This window comes from Heterocephalus glaber, unplaced genomic scaffold (assembly GCF_053883595.1).
Source record: "Heterocephalus glaber isolate CG9 unplaced genomic scaffold, H.glaber_assembly_v1.0 deba00001760, whole genome shotgun sequence".
Classification (NCBI taxonomy): domain Eukaryota; kingdom Metazoa; phylum Chordata; class Mammalia; order Rodentia; family Bathyergidae; genus Heterocephalus; species Heterocephalus glaber.
In genome coordinates this window covers 89087-95855 of record NW_028258457.1, presented here as the reverse complement: position 1 = coordinate 95855, position 6769 = coordinate 89087, and the positions used below count along the sequence as shown (strand labels likewise).

Here is a 6769-nt window from a genome sequence, read left to right as displayed (position 1 = left end):
CAAAGCCTATCAGAATCACAGCAGACTTCTCAACACAAACCATCAAGGCAAGAAGAGCTTGGAGTGACATATTCCAAGCCCTAAAAGAAAACAGCCTCCAATCCAGATTGATGTACCCTGCAAAACTATCTTTCAAAATGGATGGGGAAATAAGATACTTTCATGACAAAGAGCACCTTAGGAACTTCGTGAATACCAAACCAGCACTCCAAAGAATTTTACACAATATCCTAGGAACAGACATTGAGGATCACAACCCCAGGAAGCAAAGCAGAATGAACCCATCTGGCATGACAAGAAATTAAATGTAAAGGGGGAGAACCCAACAAAAAGAAAAAGTCATGGCAATGACAAGTCAATACGTTTCAGTTATAACCAACAACATTAATGGTCTCAATTCACCAATCAAAAGAAATAGACTGGCAGGATGGGTCAAGAAGCAAAACCCAACAATATGCTGCATACAAGAAACACACTTAATTCAAAAGGAAACTCATAGACTGAAAGTTAAAGGGTGGAAAATAATACTCCATGCAACAGGAACCAGAAAAAAAGCAGGAGTAGCTATCCTCTTGGCAGATCAAGTAGATTTCAAACCAACACTGATTAAGAGAGATGAACAAGGACATTACATCCTTGTAAAGGGAACAATCCAAGAGGAAGAGATGACAATCATAAATATCTATGCACCAAACACTAGTGCACCCAACTATATAAAACAAATACTAACAGACACGAAAAGTCATATATGCACTAATACAATTGTAGTGGGAGATGTCAACACCCCACTGTCACAAATAGATAGATCAACTAGACTAAAAATAAGTAATGAAATACTAGAACTCAGTCGAACTCTTGAATGAACTTAACAGATGTTTACAGAGTCTTCCACCCCACAAAATCAGAATACACATTCTTCTCAGCTGCACATGGGTCATTCTCAAAAATAGACCACATACTCACACTTAGAACATGTTTAAGTAAGTGCAAAGGAATTGAAGTTATCCCCTGTATATTACCAGACTATAGTGCGATGAAATTGGAGATCCATAGCAAAAGAAAGTCAAAAAATTTCATAAACACGTGGAAATTGAACAACACACTTCTGAATAACCAAAGGGTCACAGAGGAAATTAAAGAAGAAATCAGACAGTTCCTTCAATTAAATGACAATGATAATACAACATATCAGAATCTATGGGACACAATGAAAGCAGTCTTACAAGGGAAATTCAGAGCAGTGAATATGCATATTAGGAAAACAGAAGGAGCCCAATTAAACAACCTGATGCTGAACCACAAGCTTTAGAAAAAGAAGAGCAGGACAACCCCAAAGCTCATACAAGGGAGGAAATTATAAAGGTCAGAGGAGAAATCAATGCAATGGAGACTAAGAGAACGATAACAAAAAATCAATGAAGCCAAGAGTTGGTTCTTCAAAAGAATCAACAAAATTGACAAACCTTTAGCCAACCTTGTCAGAAAAAGGAAAGAAAAGGCCCAAATCCATGCAATTAGGAATGAAAAGGGGGAAATTACAACAGACCCAGCAGAAATCCAGAGGATCATCAATACCTACTTCCAGAACCTATACGCCAGTAAGACGGACAACACAGAAGAAATGGACAGATTCCTAGACACATATGAATTACCAAAGTTGAACGAAGAAGACCTAAAAATTCTGAACAACCCAATATCAACAAATGAAATTGAACATGTAATTAAACTTATCAACTAAGAAAAGCCCGGGCCCTGATGGCTTCACTGCTGAATTCTACAAGACATTTAGAGAGGAACTCCTGCCACCACTGTTTAAACTCTTCAATGAAATTGAAAGGGAAGCAATACTCCCAAATTCATTCCTGGAAGCAAGCATCACCTTGATCCCCAAACCAGAGAAAGAGCCAACTGAAAAAGAGAACTATAGGCCAATCTCACTAATGAACGTAGATGCAAAAATCCTTAATAAGATAATGGCAAACAGAATGTAGAAGATCATCAAGAAGATCATACACCCTCATCAAGTGAGATTCATCCCAGGGATGCAGGGGTGGTTCAATATAAGAAAATCAATCAATGTAATACACTATATCAATAGAGCCAAGGACAAAAACCATATGATTATCTCCATAGATGCAGAAAAAGCATTTGACAAAATCCAACATGCATTTATGATAAAAACCCTACAAAAAATTGTAATAGATGGTCTCTACCTCAAACTGATAGAAGCCATCTATGAAAAACCAACAGCCAATATCATACTAAATGGTCAAAAACTGAAATCCTTCACACTAAAATCAGGAACCAAGACAAGGATGTCCACTATCACCACTCTTGTTCAATATAGTTCTGGAAACATTAGCCACGGTAATTAGACAAGAGAAAGAAATAAAAGGAATAAAGATAGGTAATGAAGAAGTCAAATTGTCATTATTTGCAGATGACATGATACTCTATATAGAAGACCCCAAGAACTCCACCAAAAGTCTTCTAGACTTAATAACCAAATTCAGTCAAGTAGCTGGTTACAAGGTCAACACACGAAAAATCAATAGCTTTCCTCTACACCAATGACAGACTCACTGAGAGAGAAATAGGGCAAATAATTCCTTTCACAATAACATCCAAAACACTGAAATACCTAGGAATCAACCTAACAAAAGAAATCAAAGACCTCTTCTCTGAAAACTATGGCACTCTGAAAAGAGATTGAAGATGATATCAGAAAATGGACAGACATCCCCTGCTCCTGGGTAGGAAGGATTAATATAGTGAAAATGGCCATACTTCCAAAACTGCTGTATAGATTTAATGCAATTCCAATTGAGATCCCAGCATCATACTTCATAGACCTCGAGAAAATGACCCAAAAATTCATTTGGAACAAGAAGAGACTCAGAAGAGCAAAAGCAATTCTAGGTAACAGAGACATGGCTGGGGGTATCACAATCCCCAACCTGAAACTATACTACAAAACTACTGTGATAAATACAGCATGGTACTGGCAAACAAACAGACTTGAGGACCAGTGGAACAGATTAAAAGATGCAGAAACAATTCCAGACCCACTCAGCCATCTCATCTTTGACAAAGGAGCCAAACACCCTCACTGGAGGAAAGATACCCTCTTTAATAAATGGTGCTGGAAAAATTGGGCTTCAACTTGCCAAAGATTAAAACTAGACCTGTATCTCTCACCATGCACTAAACTAAAATCAGAATGGATTAAATATCTAAATATTAAAATAGAAACTCTGAACCAGTTGGAACAGAGGTAAGGTAGAACCCTTGAAGACATTGGTGTAGGAAAAGATTTTATGAACAAGACCTCAGTTGCCCGTGAACTAGCACAAACCATCAACAAATGGGATCTCTTCTCATTAAAAGGCTTCTGCACAGCAAGAGAAACCACCAGCAGTGTGAAGAGACAACCCACAATGTGGGAAAAAAATCTTCACCTGCTCTTCCTCAGACAAAGGTCTACTATCTCGAATCTATAAAGAACTGAAAAAGATCAGACATCCCAAATTTAAAGACCCAATCGAAAAATGGGCATCTGAAATGAACAGACATTTCTCAGACAAAGAAGTAGAAATAGCAAATAAATACATGAAAAAATGTTCAACATCACTGGTCATTCAAGAGATGCAAATGAAAACAATGCTGAGATTCCACTTCACTCCAGAAAGAATGGCTGCTATCATGAAATCAACCAATAACAAATGCTGGCAGGGCTGTGGGGAAAGAGGAACCCTGCTCCACTGCTGGTGGGAGTGTAGACTGGTGCAAACACTGTGGAAATCAGTATGGAGATACCTCAAAGAACTAGGACTGGAAGTCCCATTTGACTCCGCTATTCCACTGCTGGGGATCTTCCCCAAAGAATTAAAAGAATCATACCACAGTGATATATGTGCACCCATGTTCATAGCAGCACAGTTTGTAATAGCTAAAACTTGGAAACACCCCAAATGCCCATCAACTGGAGACTGGATAAAGAAAATGTGGTTTTTTATAAAATGGAGTACTACTCAGCCATAAAAAATGAGAAATTAGAGACATTTATAGCTAAGTGGATGCACATTGAGGCAATACTCTTAAGTAAAATAAATAGGACACACATGTGTAAATACCAAATAGTTTCTCTGGTGTGAGAAACTGAAAGTGTAAATAAGGACTAAATGTATAATAGGTAATGTGAAATAGGAAGAAAAGGGGCAAAGGGGAAGGAAGTGGAAGGGCTAGGGGAAAGGTTAGAAGGGAATGGGATTAATATGAGAAAATGGAAAAAGAGGAACAAAATCTTTGTAAATAGGGAGGACTGGAGGGGTTGAAGGGAGGGCTGGGCAAGGGTGAAAAATAAGAACCAAGAGAGACTATGTAAAGGTGCAAATTTCCAATGATGAATGTCATTATATTGTGTATCTAAAATATACCAATGATTAGAATGAATAATCGATAATGCAAAATAGGAAGAAAAGGTCCAAAGGTGTAGGGGTAGTGGGAGGGGCAGGGGAAAGGTAAGAAGGGAAAGGAAAAATGCTGAGAAATGGAAAAAATGGAAATAAAGTCTTTGTAAATAGGGGAGGGTGGAGGGGGTGAAGGGAGGGCTAGGAATGGGGATAAAATAAGAACCAAGATGCATTATGTAAAGGTACAATTCCCAATGAGAAATGTAATTGTGTTGCATACCTACAATGTACCAATAAAAGAATTTAATACAAAAAACCAAAAAAAACCCCAAAAGGCTAATCTAGCTGCTAAACTGGCTGCCAAAAAACTAGTGGAGGTGGCCCCACCCTGTTCCTTAAAGGTTTTTCTGAGCTGCCGACTAAGCCAAATTACTCATCAAAAAAACCCCCCACAAAACCAAAATGCCTGGGTGGGAGCTATAAAAGATAAAAATAAATAATAAAGTCATCCTGATAGCGAGTCTGCTTGCCTCAGGCTCTTGGCCGACAGCTAATTCAACAAATACATCAGTTTACTCACTTAAAAAAAAAAACCTCAGACAATTGGTAAATTCCAGGTTCTTAATTCCTAAGCTGGCTGCCATGGTTCAGGATGTTTACGCTCAGTGCCAGACCTGTGCCCAGGTAAATGCCAAGATGACACCCAGAGGCGAGGGGACCCAATGCCAAGGTAAACATCTTGGAAAATTTTAAAAATTAGATTTTACTAAAGTCAAGCCCAGCTGTGGATATAAGTACCTGTTGGTTTCGGTAGATACTTACTCTAGATGGATAAAAGCTTTCCCTACTAAAGGAGAGACAGCTACAAGAGTCAGTAAAAAGTTGTTACAAAACCTCATCCCCTGATTTGGCCTCCCCCATACTCTGGGGTCCGACAATGGCCCAACCTTCAGGGCTAAGTTATCTCAATTGGTGGCCAAGGCCCTTAACATTAATTAAAAACTTCATTGTGCCTATCGGCCACAAAGTTCAAGAAAAATAAAAAAGATAAATCAAACCTTAAAAAAAAATTAACTAAGTTTGTTTTAAAAACTAAACAAAGCTGGCCAGACCTCCTCCCAGTGGCCCTCTTGTGGGCTAGGTACATTCCTTATACAAAAAAAAGTTAACTCCTTATAAAATCATGTTCGGGAGACCACCTCCCTTACTGCCCAGCGTAAATTTAAAAAATGTATCAAAATGTAAAAATCATACTTTGTTAAATTCTTTAAAAGCCCTCCAGGTAATCCAACAAAAACTATGGAGTCGAGTTCGGGAGGCCAGGCTGGCCCCTCAACCTGATGTCACCCACCAAAAATTTCAGCCTGGAGATCTGGTGCTGGTAAAAAAAACATTCAACTAAGGCTCTGGAGCCACATTGGGAGAGAGCTTTCCAGGTGATTTTGATGACACCATCTGGCAAAAAGGTCACGAAAAAACCACCGTGGATACATCACTGTCACATCAAAACGGCTCCTGAGAACATCCCGGAGGACAAATAGAGGGTCATCAGTCAACCAGGCAACAAAAAGTTTAGACTGGGACGGGTTAAAAATACATCCCCTTCTTGTTAATATTTTCTAAAACACTGACAATATTACCCCCAAAACAATTGGACCATACTGGTAATGTTTAGATTCAGCTGACACAATCACTTAATTTGTCTAAGTTCTGTTTAAATATAGATATAAATTTACATTATATATTAAAGAGTTGTCTCGTCCCAGTGTACACTCCCTTGAGTCTGATACAACTTTATACTCTGTTTAAAGACATCCCCCCCCAAAATCTTACATATAAACATAGTTACAATTGGGGGACCCCCTCTTATTCTAAACCAAAAAATGCTATCAAGTTATATACACCTCAGATGATTATGTTAAACAATACACAATGTACTATATATAAAAATTATACTACGAAATGTCTAAGATTAAAAAGATTAAAAAATGACCTGTAATAAAAAACAAAAAATCATATACAGTGATGGCCATGTGCCTTTACCATCAAGATGGTTTTATACATATAAAAAAGTAACGTTTAATTATATCCCTGCCTACTTGTCTAAGACTCGGTGGTGCCTAAGTCACTTGGCCATAATATTACCAGATCAAACTGATTTGATAGTGCCCTAAAAAATTAAGCATTGGTCACCCTATACTGCACCAGGATGTGATGATGATGTAGGTCTCTTGATAGATGCTCAAGTGATACCTATGATAATATCTGTCCTTGCTCAGCCCTCCATAAAAATTCACACAAAAAAGGTAGTACAAAAATTGACATACTGGTGAAGCCCAACTGACCTCCAATGCTGC

General features: G+C 38.2%; 2 protein-coding genes across 4 annotated transcripts in view; both read right to left on the bottom strand.

Moving 5' to 3' along the window:
- LOC106008481 (uncharacterized) overlaps positions 1-6769 on the bottom strand; it is an 85553-nt gene that overhangs the window by 29127 nt on the left and 49657 nt on the right. The window lies entirely within an intron of this gene.
- The window catches only part of LOC101705049 (adhesion G protein-coupled receptor E3), a 110181-nt gene that overhangs the window by 96517 nt on the left and 6895 nt on the right, over positions 1-6769 (bottom strand). The window lies entirely within an intron of this gene.